The sequence below is a fragment of the Hyperolius riggenbachi genome, chromosome 10 (assembly GCF_040937935.1).
Source record: "Hyperolius riggenbachi isolate aHypRig1 chromosome 10, aHypRig1.pri, whole genome shotgun sequence".
NCBI lineage: Eukaryota > Metazoa > Chordata > Amphibia > Anura > Hyperoliidae > Hyperolius > Hyperolius riggenbachi.
This window is the reverse complement of record NC_090655.1, coordinates 291,951,211-291,967,992: the sequence shown is the minus strand read 5'-3', so window position 1 is coordinate 291,967,992 and position 16,782 is coordinate 291,951,211. Positions and strand designations below refer to the sequence as shown.

At 49.8% G+C, this 16,782-nt stretch overlaps 1 protein-coding gene across 1 annotated transcript in view; it reads left to right on the top strand.

The window, feature by feature from the left end:
• LOC137537301 (zinc finger protein 585A-like) overlaps positions 1 to 16,782 on the top strand; it is a 116,890-nt gene that overhangs the window by 51,524 nt on the left and 48,584 nt on the right. The window lies entirely within an intron of this gene.

The following is a 16,782-nucleotide window of genomic DNA, read 5'->3' as shown; positions in this document are numbered from 1 at the left end:
CATCGCTAGCTGGCCTGTACAGATGTGTGTGAGCCAGGGGGCGGATCCCCGGGGGTGACATCGCTAGCTGGCCTGTACAGATGCGTATCCCCGGGGGTGACATCACTAGCTGGCCTGTACAGATGTGTGTGAGCCAGGGGGCGGATCCCCGGGGGTGACATCGCTAGCTGGCCTGTACAGATGTGTGTGAGCCAGGGGCGGATCCCCGGGGGTGACATCACTAGCTGGCCTGTACAGATGTGTGTGAGCCAGGGGGCGGATCCCCGGGGGTGACATCGCTAGCTGGCCTGTACAGATGCGTGTGAGCCAGGGGCGGATCCCTGGGGGTGACATAACTAGCTGGCCTGTACAGATGTGTGTGAGCCAGGGGCGGATCCCCGGGGGTGACATCACTAGCTGCCCTGTACAGATGCGTGTGAGCCAGGGGCGGATCCCCAGGGGTGACATCACTAGCTGGCCTGTACAGATGCGTATCCCCGGGGGTGACATCGCTAGTTGGCCTGTACAGATGTGTGTGAGCCGGGGGCGGATCCCCGGGGGTGACATCACTAGCTGGCCTGTACAGATGCGTGTGAGCCAGGGGCGGATCCCCGGGGGTGACATCACTAGCTGGCCTGTACAGATGTGTGTGAGCCAGGGGCGGATCCCCGGGGGTGACATCACTAGCTGGCCTGTACAGATGCGTGTGAGCCAGGGGCGGATCCCCGGGGGTGACATCACTAGCTGGCCTGTACAGATGCGTGTGAGCCAGGAGCGGATCCCCGGGGGTGACATCACTAGCTGGCCTGTACAGATGCGTGTGAGCCAGGGGCGGATCCCCGGGTGGTGACATCACTAGCTGGCCTGTACAGATGCGTGTGAGCCAGGGGCGGATCCCAGGGGGTGACATCACTAGCTGGCCTGTACAGATGTGTGTGAGCCAGGGGCGGATCCCCAGGGGTGACATCACTAGCTGGCCTGTACAGATGTGTGTGAGACCTGGGGGCGGATCCCCGGGGGTGACATCGCTAGCTGGCCTGTACAGATGTGTGTGAGCCAGGGGCGGATCCCCGGGGGGTGACATCACTAGCTGGCCTGTACAGATGCGTGGGACGCCAGGGGCGGATCCCAGGGGGTGACATCACTAGCTGGCCTGTACAGATGTGTGTGAGACCTGGGGGCGGATCCCCGGGGGTGACATCGCTAGCTGGCCTGTACAGATGTGTGTGAGCCAGGGGCGGATCCCTGGGGGTGACATCACTAGCTGGCCTGTACAGATGCGTGTGAGCCAGGGGCGGATCCCCGGGGGTGACATCACTAGCTGGCCTGTACAGATGCGTGTGAGCCAGGGGAGGATCCCCGGGGGTGACATCACTAGCTGGCCTGTACAGATGTGTGTGAGCCAGGGGCGGATCCCCGGTGGTGACATCACTAGCTGGCCGGTACAGATGCGTGTGAGCCAGGGGGCGGATCCCCGGGGGTGACATCACTAGCTGGCCTGTACAGATGTGTGTGAGCCAGGGGCGGATCCCCGGGGGTGACATCGCTAGCTGCCCTGTACAGATGCGTGTGAGCCAGGGGCGGATCCCCGGGGGTGACATCACTAGCTGGCCTGTACAGATGCGTGTGAGCTAGGGGCGGATCCCCGGGGGTGACATCACTAGCTGGCCTGTACAGATGTGTGTGAGGCGGGGGCGGATCCCCGGGCATGACATCACTAGCTGGCCTGTACAGATGCGTTTGAGCCAGGGGCGGATCCCCGGGGGTGACATCGCTAGCTGGCCTGTACAGATGCGTGTGAGCCAGGGGCGGATCCCCGGGGGTGACATCGCTAGCTGGCCTGTACAGATGCGTGTGAGCCAGGGGCGGATCCCCGGGGGTGACATCGCTAGCTGGCCTGTACAGATGCGTGTGAGCCAGGGGCGGATCCCTGGGGGTGACATCACTAGCTGGCCTGTACAGATGCGTGTGAGCCAGGGGCGGATCCCCGGGGGTGACATCACTAGCTGGCCTGTACAGATGTGTGTGAGCCAGGGGCTGATCCCGGGGGTGACATCACTAGCTGGCCTGTACAGATGTGTGTGAGCCGGGGGCGGATCCCCGGGGGTGACATCACTAGCTGGCCTGTACAGATGCGTGTGAGCCAGGGGGCGAATCCCCGGGGGTGACATCACTAGCTGGCCTGTACAGATGCGTGTGAGCCAGGGGCGGATCCCCGGGGGTGACATCACTAGCTGGCCTGTACAGATGCGTGTGAGCCAGGGGCGGATCCTGGGGGAGACATCACTAGCTGGCCTGTACAGATGCGTGTGAGCCAGGGGCGGATCCCCGGGGGTGACATCACTAGCTGGCCTGTACAGATGCGTGTGAGCCAGGGGCGGATCCCCGGGGGTGACATCACTAGCTGGCCTGTACAGATGTGTGTGAGCCAGGGGCGGATCCCCCGGGGTGACATCACTAGCTGGCCTGTACAGATGTGTGTGAGCCAGGGGCGGATCCCCGGGGGTGACATCACTAGCTGGCCTGTACAGATGCGTGTGAGCCAGGGGCGGATCCCCGGGGGAGACATCACTAGCTGGCCTTTACAGATGCGTGTGAGCCAGGGGCGGATCCCCGGGGGTGACATCACTAACTGGCCTGTACAGATGTGTGTGAGCCAGGGGCGGATCCCCGGGGGTGACATCACTAGCCGGCCTGTACAGATGTGTGTGAGCCAGGGGCGGATCCCCGGGGGTGACATCACTAGCTGGCCTGTACAGATGTGTGTGAGCCGGGGGCGGATCCCCTGGGGTGACATCACTAGCTGGCCTGTACAGATGTGTGTGAGCCAGGGCGGATCCCCGGGGGTGACATCACTAGCTGGCCTGTACAGATGCGTGTAAGCCAGGGACGGTTCCCCGGGGGTGACATCACTAGCTGGCCTGTGCAGATGTGTTTGTGCCGGGGGCGGATCCCCGGGGGTGACATCACTAGCTGCCCTGTACAGATGTGTGTGAGCCAGGGGCGGATCCCCGGGGGTGACATCACTAGCTGGCCTGTACAGATGCGTGTAAGCCAGGGGCGGATCCCCGGGGGTGACATCACTAGCTGGCCTGTACAGATGCGTGTGAGCCAGGGGCGGTTCCCTGGGGGTGACATCACTAGCTGGCCTGTACAGATGTGTGTGAGCCAGGGGCGGATCCCTGGGGGTGACATCACTAGCTGGCCTGTACAGATGTGTGTGAGCCAGGGGCGGATCCCTGGGGGTGACATCACTAGCTGGCCTGTACAGCTGCGTGTGAGCCAGGGGCGGATCCCCGGGGGTGACATCACTAACTGGCCTGTACAGATGTGTGTGAGCCAGGGGCGGATCCCCGGGGGTGACATCACTAGCTGGCCTGTACAGATGCGTGTGAGCCAGGGGTGGATCCCCGGGGGTGACATCACTAGCCGGCCTGTACAGATGTGTGTGAGCCAGGGGCGGATCCCCGGGGGTGACATCACTAGCTGGCCTGTACAGATGTGTGTGAGCCAGGGGCGGATCCCCGGGGGTGACATCACTAGCTGGCCTGTACAGATGCGTGTGAGCCAGGGGCGGATCCCCGGGGGTGACATCACTAGCTGGCCTGTACAGATGTGTGTGAGCCAGGGGCGGATCCCTGGGGGTGACATCACTAGCTGGCCTGTACAGATGTGTGTGAGCCAGGGGCGGATCCCTGGGGGTGACATCACTAGCTGGCCTGTACAGATGTGTGTGAGCCAGGGGCGGATCCCCGGGGGTGACATCACTAGCTGGCCTGTACAGATGCGTGTGAGCCAGGGGTGGATCCCCGGGGGTTACATCACTAGCTGGCCTGTACAGATGTGTGTGAGCCAGGGGAGGATCCCCGGGGGTGACATTGCTAGCTGGCCTGTACAGATGTGTGTGAGCCAGGGGCGGATCCCCGGGGGTGACATCACTAGCTGGCCTGTACAGATGCGTGTGAGCCAGGGGTGGATCCCCGGGGGTTACATCACTAGCTTGCCAGTACAGATGCGTGTGAGCTGTGTAGATGACATCACATTCTGTAGCTATGCGGACATCTGACTGAGGGGAGCGGCACAGACCATGTGATCGGCCATCGCGGGGGTGAGTAGATCCGCCAGGCACATGACTTAGGGGTCGGGAGCCGCTGTACACAGGCCTGACTATCGGCTGAGGTGGTCGGTTATTGGCCGCCTTAGTCAGGCCTGTATACAGCCTCAATGCAACCTGTTGGGTTTGGGAGTTTTGTTGTGTCATTGAAGGCAAAGAATGGATTAACATCACTTCTGCATTTATCCTGTTTTCAGCTTAAGGTCTCAAATAGGCTTTTTGTTGCCTGTGTTTGAGGATTAGAGACTATTGTATTTTGTGGGCTTAGTAAATCATTTTGAACACTAAACAATGGTGTTGTCTTTTGTACTACATTACAGTATACGTTGTCTTCCCTGACTGAACAATTAGGCTGCCCATCTGTGTCAGAGCCGTGTGTTGTCTGATCCTCTCCTGTCAGTTTTGGTTTCTTTACAAGCTTAATATTTGTAATGACTCCATTTACACCACAGGACACTTCCACAGTGTTTGTTCCCATCACATTCCCTTTGCTTTGTGTTCCCATCACTGGAGGGCAGTGGCCGGCTGTGCAAGAGGAGTGAATGGGAGGCTGAGAGGAGTGAAGATTGTTGTGTGAAATGAGAGTAATTTCTCAAGTATCATTTATAAAGAAGTGATGATGGAGAATAGGGAATTCAAGGATCAGCCGCTGAGATAAGAGGCAGCATAACATTTTACACAAGCTCAGCTGCTGCCAGTCCTGATTATCTTTTTGGCTGCAGTACAGTCTGCCCGGTCATTGTCATGCAGGAGGCGCAGAATGACGGCTGACCATGCTGCACAAATTGGGGGGTGATAAATACAGTTCTGTCTCTAAGCCGTAGCAGCTCAGAGGGAGACAGGATTTGGGGTCCGGCAATTGCGGATTCCTGAATTATCCTTGTGTGGACTACAGCATTACTGCTATAACCGCGTCACGCTGTGGCAAAAAGCCCTGTCTCTTGACTCGTCCTCCTGGAACATGCATGCACGTAATCTTCTCATAGTTTTATAAGCCAAAATTAATCTGAATGCTTGTTGAGGGTCTACAGCAAGAATGATCAGCGGTAGAGGATGAGCAGGATAGCCAGGCAACTGGTATTGTTAAAAAGGAATAGGGGGGCGGAGCTCAGATGGTGAGTAGGTCGCACACAGCAGGAGCTCCAGGCATACCACCACCAGCGTTACCAACCGTTTGCCGCAGAGCCAATCCATTGGGTTACCGGACGGCACTGAGCGCACTAAACCTGAAGAGTTTATTGAGACTTGGACAATCGATCAGTCCTAAACTGTTGTATTAGCCAAAACCTTTGCAGTTGAACAAGCGCATAGGATGCTGCCCAGCCGTCCACAGCCTGGTGCTCCGCCACGTGCATTTCTAGCTCCGATTGTAAACAGTAGAGATGGAGATGCTATACTGCTCCTGGTGCGCGTCAGTGGTGATCTAAAGGTGGACAATACCAGAGTTATGGTTCCTGATTACTCCATTGCATTGCATAAGAAAGTGCCTCTTTTACGTGGTGCTTGAAGGGAGTGACTATTCCCCATTCCAGGCAGTTCCCGGCTAAGCTACGTATTCTAGACGGTGACAATATGTTACACTTAGGCCTATATACAGCATGACATTACAGGAAGGGAGTGACTATTTCCCATTCCATGCAGTTCCCGGCTAAGTTATGTATTCTAGGCGGTGACAATATGTTGCACTTAGGCCTATATACAGCGTGACATTACAGGAAGGGAGTGACTATTCCCCATTCCAGGCAGTTCCCGGCTAAGCTACGTATTCTAGGCGGTGACAATATGTTACACTTAGGCCTATATACAGCATGACATTACAGGAAGGGAGTGACTATTACCCATTTCAGGCAGTTCCCGGCTAAGCTACGTATTCTAGATGGTGACCATATGTTGCACTTAGGCCTATATACAGCGTGACATTACAGGAAGGGAGTGACTATTCCCCATTCCAGGCAGTTCCTGGCTAAGCTACGTATTCTAGGCGGTGACAATATGTTGCACTTAGGCCTATATACAGCGTGACATTACAGGAAGGGAGTGACTATTCCCCATTCCAGGCAGTTCCTGGCTAAGCTACGTATTCTAGACGGTGACAATATGTTACACTTAGGCCTATATACAGCGTGACATTACAGGAAGGGAGTGACTATTCCCCATTCCAGGCAGTTCCCGGCTAAGCTACGTATTCTAGGCGGTGACAATATGTTACACTTAGGCCTATATACAGCATGACATTACAGGAAGGGAGTGACTATTCCCCATTCCAGGCAGTTCCCGGCTAAGCTACGTATTCTAGATGGTGACAATATGTTACACTTAGGCCTATATACAGCGTGACATTACAGGAAGGGAGTGACTATTCCCCATTCCAGGCAGTTCCCGGCTAAGCTACATATTCTAGACGGTGACAATATGTTACACTTAGGCCTATATACAGCGTGACATTACAGGAAGGGAGTGACTATTCCCCATTCCAGGCAGTTCCCGGCTAAGCTACGTATTCTAGATGGTGACAATATGTTGCACTTAGGCCTATATACAGCGTGACATTACAGGAAGGGAGTGACTATTCCCCATCCCAGGCAGCTCCTGGCTAAGCTACATATTCTAGACGGTGACAATATGTTGCACTTAGGCCTATATACAGCGTGACATTACAGGAAGGGAGTGACTATTCCCCATTCCAGGCAGTTCCAAGCTAAGCTACGTATTCTAGGCGGTGACAATATGTTACACTTAGGCCTATATACAGCGTGACATTACAGGAAGGGAGTGACTATTCCCCATTCCAGGCAGTTCCCGGCTAAGCTACGTATTCTAGACGGTGACAATATGTTGCACTTAGGCCTATATACAGCATGACATTACAGGAAGGGAGTGACTATTCCCCATTCCAGGCAGTTCCCAGCTAAGCTACGTATTCTAGGCGGTGACAATATGTTACACTTAGGCCTATATACAGCGTGACATTACAGGAAGGGAGTGACTATTCCCCATTCCAGGCAGTTCCCGGCTAAGCTACGTATTCTAGGCTGTGACAATATGTTGCACTTAGGCCTATATACAGCATGACATTACAGGAAGGGAGTGACTATTCCCCATTCCAGGCAGTTCCCGGCTAAGCTACGTATTCTAGACGGTGACAATATGTTACACTTAGGCCTATATACAGCGTGACATTACAGGAAGGGAGTGACTATTCCCCATTCCAGGCAGTTCCAGGCTAAGCTACGTATTCTAGACGGTGACAATATGTTGCACTTAGGCCTATATACAGCACGACATTACAGGAAGGGAGTGACTATTCCCCATTCTAGGCAGTTCCCGGCTAAGCTACGTATTCTAGATGGTGACAATATGTTGCACTTAGGCCTATATACAGCGTGACATTACAGGAAGGGAGTGACTATTCCCCATTCCAGGCAGTTCCCGGCTAAGCTACGTATTCTAGGCGGTGACAATATGTTACACTTAGGCCTATATACAGCATGACATTACAGGAAGGGAGTGACTATTCCCCATTCCAGGCAGTTCCTGGCTAAGCTACATATTCTAGACGGTGACAATATGTTGCACTTAGGCCTATATACAGCGTGACATTACAGGAAGGGAGTGACTATTCCCCATTCCAGGCAGTTCCCGGCTAAGCTACGTATTCTAGACGGTGACAATATGTTACACTTAGGCCTATATACAGCGTGACATTACAGGAAGGGAGTGACTATTCCCCATTCCAGGCAGTTCCCGGCTAAGCTACGTATTCTAGGCGGTGACAATATGTTACACTTAGGCCTATATACAGCATGACATTACAGGAAGGGAGTGACTATTCCCCATTCCAGGCAGTTCCTGGCTAAGCTACATATTCTAGACGGTGACAATATGTTGCACTTAGGCCTATATACAGCGTGACATTACAGGAAGGGAGTGACTATTCCCCATTCCAGGCAGTTCCCGGCTAAGCTACGTATTCTAGACGGTGACAATATGTTACACTTAGGCCTATATACAGCGTGACATTACAGGAAGGGAGTGACTATTCCCCATTCTAGGCAGTTCCCGGCTAAGCTACGTATTCTAGGCGGTGACAATATGTTGCACTTAGGCCTATATACAGCATGACATTACAGGAAGGGAGTGACTATTCCCCATTCCAGGCAGTTCCAAGCTAAGCTACGTATTCTAGGCGGTGACAATATGTTACACTTAGGCCTATATACAGCGTGACATTACAGGAAGGGAGTGACTATTCCCCATTCCAGGCAGTTCCCGGCTAAGCTACGTATTCTAGGCGGTGACAATATGTTACACTTAGGCCTATATACAGCGTGACATTACAGGAAGGGAGTGACTATTCCCCATTCCAGGCAGTTCCCGGCTAAGCTACGTATTCTAGATGGTGACAATATGTTACACTTAGGCCTATATACAGCATGACATTACAGGAAGGGAGTGACTATTCCCCATTCCAGGCAGTTCCCGGCTACCCTACGTATTCTAGGCGGTGACAATATGTTACACTTAGGCCTATATACAGCGTGACATTACAGGAAGGGAGTGACTATTCCCCATTCCAGGCAGTTCCCGGCTAAGCTACGTATTCTAGATGGTGACAATATGTTACACTTAGGCCTATATACAGCATGACATTACAGGAAGGGAGTGACTATTCCCCATTCCAGGCAGTTCCCGGCTACCCTACGTATTCTAGGCGGTGACAATATGTTACACTTAGGCCTATATACAGCGTGACATTACAGGAAGGGAGTGACTATTCCCCATTCCAGGCAGTTCCCGGCTAAGCTACGTATTTTAGATGGTGACAATATGTTACACTTAGGCCTATATACAGCATGACATTACAGGAAGGGAGTGACTATTCCCCATTCCAGGCAGTTCCCGGCTAAGCTACGTATTCTAGATGGTGACAATATGTTGCACTTAGGCCTATATACAGCGTGACATTACAGGAAGGGAGTGACTATTCCCCATCCCAGGCAGCTCCTGGCTAAGCTACATATTCTAGACGGTGACAATATGTTGCACTTAGGCCTATATACAGCATGACATTACAGGAAGGGAGTGACTATTCCCCATTCCAGGCAGTTCCCGGCTAAGCTACGTATTCTAGGTGGTGACAATATGTTGCACTTAGGCCTATATACAGCATGACATTACAGGAAGGGAGTGACTATTCCCCATTCCAGGCAGTTCCTGGCTAAGCTACGTATTCTAGGCGGTGACAATATGTTACACTTAGGCCTATATACAGCGTGACATTACAGGAAGGGAGTGACTATTCCCCATTCCAGGCAGTTCCCGGCTAAGCTACGTATTCTAGGCGGTGACAATATGTTACACTTAGGCCTATATACAGCGTGACATTACAGGAAGGGAGTGACTATTCCCCATTCCAGGCAGTTCCCGGCTAAGCTACGTATTCTAGGCTGTGACAATATGTTGCACTTAGGCCTATATACAGCATGACATTACAGGAAGGGAGTGACTATTCCCCATTCCAGGCAGTTCCCGGCTAAGCTACGTATTCTAGACGGTGACAATATGTTACACTTAGGCCTATATACAGCGTAACATTACAGGAAGGGAGTGACTATTCCCCATTCCAGGCAGTTCCAGGCTAAGCTACGTATTCTAGACGGTGACAATATGTTGCACTTAGGCCTATATACAGCACGACATTACAGGAAGGGAGTGACTATTCCCCATTCTAGGCAGTTCCCGGCTAAGCTACGTATTCTAGATGGTGACAATATGTTGCACTTAGGCCTATATACAGCGTGACATTACAGGAAGGGAGTGACTATTCCCCATTCCAGGCAGTTCCCGGCTAAGCTACGTATTCTAGGCGGTGACAATATGTTACACTTAGGCCTATATACAGCATGACATTACAGGAAGGGAGTGACTATTCCCCATTCCAGGCAGTTCCTGGCTACCCTACGTATTCTAGGTGGTGACAATATGTTGCACTTAGGCCTATATACAGCGTGACATTACAGGAAGGGAGTGACTATTCCCCATTCTAGGCAGTTCCCGGCTAAGCTACGTATTCTAGACGGTGACAATATGTTACACTTAGGCCTATATACAGCGTGACATTACAGGAAGGGAGTGACTATTCCCCATTCCAGGCAGTTCCCGGCTAAGCTACGTATTCTAGACGGTGACAATATGTTACACTTAGGCCTATATACAGCGTGACATTACAGGAAGGGAGTGACTATTCCCCATTCCAGGCAGTTCCCGGCTAAGCTACGTATTCTAGGCGGTGACAATATGTTGCACTTAGGCCTATATACAGCATGACATTACAGGAAGGGAGTGACTATTCCCCATTCCAGGCAGTTCCAAGCTAAGCTACGTATTCTAGGCGGTGACAATATGTTACACTTAGGCCTATATACAGCGTGACATTACAGGAAGGGAGTGACTATTCCCCATTCCAGTCAGTTCCCGGCTAAGCTACGTATTCTAGGCGGTGACAATATGTTACACTTAGGCCTATATACAGCGTGACATTACAGGAAGGGAGTGACTATTCCCCATTCCAGGCAGTTCCCGGCTAAGCTACGTATTCTAGATGGTGACAATATGTTACACTTAGGCCTATATACAGCGTGACATTACAGGAAGGGAGTGACTATTCCCCATTCCAGGCAGTTCCCGGCTAAGCTACGTATTCTAGGCGGTGACAATATGTTACACTTAGGCCTATATACAGCATGACATTACAGGAAGGGAGTGACTATTCCCCATTCCAGGCAGTTCCCGGCTAAGCTACATATTCTAGACGGTGACAATATGTTACACTTAGGCCTATATACAGCATGACATTACAGGAAGGGAGTGACTATTCCCCATTCCAGGCAGTTCCCGGCTAAGCTACGTATTCTAGGTGGTGACAATATGTTACACTTAGGCCTATATACAGCGTGACATTACAGGAAGGGAGTGACTATTCCCCATTCCAGGCAGTTCCTGGCTAAGCTACGTATTCTAGACGGTGACAATATGTTGCACTTAGGCCTATATACAGCGTGACATTACAGGAAGGGAGTGACTATTCCCCATTCCAGGCAGTTCCTGGCTAAGCTACGTATTCTAGACGGTGACAATATGTTACACTTAGGCCTATATACAGCGTGACATTACAGGAAGGGAGTGACTATTCCCCATTCCAGGCAGTTCCCGGCTAAGCTACGTATTCTAGACGGTGACAATATGTTGCACTTAGGCCTATATACAGCATGACATTACAGGAAGGGAGTGACTATTCCCCATTCCAGGCAGTTCCCGGCTAAGCTACATATTCTAGACGGTGACAATATGTTACACTTAGGCCTATATACAGCGTGACATTACAGGAAGGGAGTGACTATTCCCCATTCCAGGCAGTTCCCGGCTAAGCTATGTATTCTAGACGGTGACAATATGTTACACTTAGGCCTATATACAGCGTGACATTACAGGAAGGGAGTGACTATTCCCCATTCCAGGCAGTTCCCGGCTAAGCTACGTATTCTAGGCGGGGACAATATGTTACACTTAGGCCTATATACAGCATGACATTACAGGAAGGGAGTGACTATTCCCCATTCCAGGCAGTTCCCAGCTAAGCTACGTATTCTAGACGGTGACAATATGTAGCACTTAGGCCTATATACAGCGTGACATTACAGGAAGGGAGTGACTATTCCCCATTCCAGGCAGTTCCCGGCTAAGCTACGTATTCTAGGCGGTGACAATATGTTGCACTTAGGCCTATATACAGCATGACATTACAGGAAGGGAGTGACTATTCCCCATTCCAGGCAGTTCCCGGCTAAGCTACGTATTCTAGATGGTGACAATATGTTACACTTAGGCCTATATACAGCGTGACATTACAGGAAGGGAGTGACTATTCCCCATTCCAGGCAGTTCCCGGCTAAGCTACGTATTCTAGACGGTGACAATATGCTGCACTTAGGCCTATATACAGCGTGACATTACAGGAAGGGGGTGACTATTCCCCATTCCAGGCAGTTCCCGGCTAAGCTACGTATTCTAGGCGGTGACAATATGTTACACTTAGGCCTATATACAGCGTGACATTACAGGAAGGGAGTGACTATTCCCCATTCCAGGCAGTTCCCGGCTAAGCTACATATTCTAGACGGTGACAATATGTTGCACTTAGGCCTATATACAGCGTGACATTACAGGAAGGGAGTGACTATTCCCCATTCCAGGCAGTTCCCGGCTACCCTACGTATTCTAGGTGGTGACAATATGTTGCACTTAGGCCTATATACAGCGTGACATTACAGGAAGGGAGTGACTATTCCCCATTCCAGGCAGTTCCCGGCTAAGCTATGTATTCTAGACGGTGACAATATGTTACACTTAGGCCTATATACAGCGTGACATTACAGGAAGGGAGTGACTATTCCCCATTCCAGGCAGTTCCCGGCTAAGCTACGTATTCTAGGCGGGGACAATATGTTACACTTAGGCCTATATACAGCATGACATTACAGGAAGGGAGTGACTATTCCCCATTCCAGGCAGTTCCCAGCTAAGCTACGTATTCTAGACGGTGACAATATGTAGCACTTAGGCCTATATACAGCGTGACATTACAGGAAGGGAGTGACTATTCCCCATTCCAGGCAGTTCCCGGCTAAGCTACGTATTCTAGGCGGTGACAATATGTTGCACTTAGGCCTATATACAGCATGACATTACAGGAAGGGAGTGACTATTCCCCATTCCAGGCAGTTCCCGGCTAAGCTACGTATTCTAGATGGTGACAATATGTTACACTTAGGCCTATATACAGCGTGACATTACAGGAAGGGAGTGACTATTCCCCATTCCAGGCAGTTCCCGGCTAAGCTACGTATTCTAGACGGTGACAATATGCTGCACTTAGGCCTATATACAGCATGACATTACAGGAAGGGAGTGACTATTCCCCATTCCAGGCAGTTCCCGGCTAAGCTACGTATTCTAGATAGTGACAATATGCTGCACTTAGGCCTATATACAGCGTGACATTACAGGAAGGGGGTGACTATTCCCCATTCCAGGCAGTTCCCGGCTAAGCTACGTATTCTAGGCGGTGACAATATGTTACACTTAGGCCTATATACAGCGTGACATTACAGGAAGGGAGTGACTATTCCCCATTCCAGGCAGTTCCCGGCTAAGCTACATATTCTAGACGGTGACAATATGTTGCACTTAGGCCTATATACAGCGTGACATTACAGGAAGGGAGTGACTATTCCCCATTCCAGGCAGTTCCCGGCTACCCTACGTATTCTAGGTGGTGACAATATGTTGCACTTAGGCCTATATACAGCGTGACATTACAGGAAGGGAGTGACTATTCCCCATTCTAGGCAGTTCCCGGCTAAGCTACATATTCTAGACGGTGACAAAACTCTATTGTGCCAAGACTCCAAGAAAGTGCTGCACTGGTTAGATAGTAGACCTCATCATAACTGAACATTACATCTATACTCACCTTTTTGATGTCACTGTGTTTGATTTAGCTATGTGTAGCTATGCCTAGCTTATCTATATTGTTTGTAAGTTTACAGATACCTATGCAATTGTTCTATTTCTCTTTCAAAATTTTTATTGAGATTTTTACACGACAATATATCATCTGTTGCAGGCTTAGCACAGAATGAACTGAACATAAAGACGTACAAATTATACATTGGTAAACCAGCACAATAGTCTAGCCTAAGGCTCACAACTACACTAAAGTTACATCAACTGACAAAGTGCTGTTTTCTATCAATTTTTAAAATGAACATGACTTAATCGGGCGCTTGAACCCGCAGATATAGATTGAAGGGGAGAGGTCCCTTCTAGGTAGAAGGAAAGAAGACAGGAAAGTAGGAAAAAAAAAAGCGGGAAAGAAGAAAGAAGAGATGAGGATGTCTGGGGCCCTCTTTTAGCCTCTTATCTATTGCAAGAAAGCAATGAGCATTAGGGTAAGCAGTGGTTGCCTAAATTATTTGAGGCAAGCCTATATATAAGCGCCAAGGATTCCATATTTTATAATGTCTCTCCACCTTGTCTTCCAGTACTCCAGCCATCTGTTCTTGGGTCATAAAGTTTGTTACTCTGCTTTTCAGTTCTTCAAATGAAACAAACTGAGTCCTCCATGCTCGTGCTATTACTTGAGAGACTGCTACAAAAATAAAGTTAGCCAGGATGTTTTGAGATTTATTGAGTGTTTCTAGTCTGGAGTGCAGAAGAGCAGACCATGGATCTTTAGCTATTGGTTTGTTAAATAATGATCTGAGCAGTCTATACACCCGAGACCAGAACCTTGAGAGCATGGGGCATTGCCAAAAAGTGTGTAGCATATCGCCTTTAGTATCACAACCTCGAAAACAATTACCAGTGTTAGATTGGGAAAGGTGACGGAGTCTAGAGGGTACCCAGTACCATCGTAGCATCACTTTATAGGCTGATTCAACCAATGCTAGGTTGAGAGATAGTTTAGGGACCGTGTCCCATATCTTTCCCCATTCTTCTTTAGTTTTTGTGCTACCCAAATCAGATTCCCATCTTTGTACATATCCATGGCGGAAGGATTGGGGTGGCAATTGTTCTATTTCTAATGGAGTAGAAAGTGGTATACTGGCTTGGCAGTAGGCCTCACCATAACTGCATTTACCCCTACATTCATCTTTATAATGCTGCTACATTTCATCCAGATATGCTTCGTTTCTGTTTGGACCGCTTGCAAGTTCAGTCTCTAGATACCCATGCAGCAGCTGTTATATGTGTGACGTTTTCTAGAGCAATGTTTATATGAGACTACGGTCATTTCTTAACATGGACCTGATCTCTTGCACAGGACACAAGGAAAACACAGAGAAATGCACCCTGTATGTATTTAGAGAGTTTAGCCTGTGTAATTCCCCCTCATCTGTGTCTAATCACTAGTTGTAATTTGATCTCCCCCCATGTCACATGACTGCAGATAAGCTCATGTGAAAGCACAGCCTGTAAACAACATGTCTGCTTCCATGAATCAGGAAGTGGAAACTGCAGATTTATATTAGGATTTGGATCAGCTGTAACTAGGAAATAATTTTTGTGTAAAGGTTATGATGCTGTTATGTATGTTATAGAGCAGAGAGGCGTTCTGAGTTCAGGTCCCCTTTAACAGTTAGATTCTGCGGCACACACACCCTGCAATGTGCTGAACCCAGATCCACTTGACTGCTTGGTCTCCATAAGAGTATTCCGCTAATGCTGATCTCTTGTCCTGTTATTAATATCTGGGGTATAAGCCCTGCTGCTTTGTTTATAGGTTCTTGTTTAGCATTGTGGGTAGGGCTTCAAGGTTTGGAATATTTGAATGCACAATTGAATATTGAATTTATGCTATTGCAACCAGAGAGTATTTTCGATACCGGTAACCACTGTAGGTACACGTATATGTGACTAGACAAATTGAAATGTACAGTACAGAGCAAAAGTTTGGACACACCTTCTCATTCAAAGAGTTCTCTTTATTTTCATGACTATAAACATTGTAGATTCACACTGAAGGCATCCAAACTATGAATTAACACATGTGGAAATATAGTACATAACCAAAAAGTGTGACACAACTGAAAATATGTCATATTCTAGGTTCTTCAAAGTAGCCACCTTTTGCTTTGATTACTGCTTTGCACACTCTTGTCATTTTCTTCATGAGCTTCAAGAGGTAGTCACCTGAAATGGTCTTCCAACAGTCTTGAAGGAGTTCCCAGAGATGCTTAGCACTTGTTGGCCCTTTTGCCTTCACTCTGCGGTCCAGCTCACCCCAAACCATCTCGATTGGGTTCAGGTCTGGTGACTGTGGAGGCCAGGTCATCTGGCACAGCACCCCATCACTCTCCTTCCTGGTCAAATAGCCCTTACGCAGCGTGGAGGTGTGTTTGGGGTCATTGTCCTGTTGAAAAATAAATGATGGTCCAACTAAACGCCAACCGGATGGAATAGCATGGCGCTGCAAGATGCTGTGGTGGCCATGCTGGTTCAGTATGCCTTCAATTATGAATAAATCCCCAACAGTGTCACCAGCAAAGCACCCACACACCATCACACCACCTCATCCATGCTTCATGGTAGGAACCAGGCATGTAGAGACCATCCGTTCACCTTTTCTGCGTCGCACAAAGACATGGGGCTTGATTCACAAAGCGGTGCTAACCTACTTAGCACGTCTAAAGTCTTTAGACGTGCTAACCAGGGTGCTAAGTAGGTTAGCACCGGATTTCTCAATTGAGAAAACCGGTGCTAACCTACTTAGCACCCTGGTTAGCACGCCTTAAGACTTTGGACGTGCTAAGTAGGTTAGCACCGCTTTGTGAATCAAGCCCATGGTGGTTGGAACCAAAATTCTCAAATTTGGACTCATCAGACCAAAGCACAGATTTCCACTGGTCTAATGTCCATTCCTTGTGTTCTTTAGCCCAAACAAGTCTCTTCTGCTTGTTGCCTGTCCTTAGCAGTGGTTTCCTAGCAGATATTCTACCATGAAGGCCTGATTCACACAGTCTCCTCTTATCAGTTGTTCTAGAGATGTGTCTGCTGCTAGAACTCTGTGTGGCATTGACCTGGTCTCTAATCTGAGCTGCTGTTAACCTGCGATTTCTGAGGCTGAT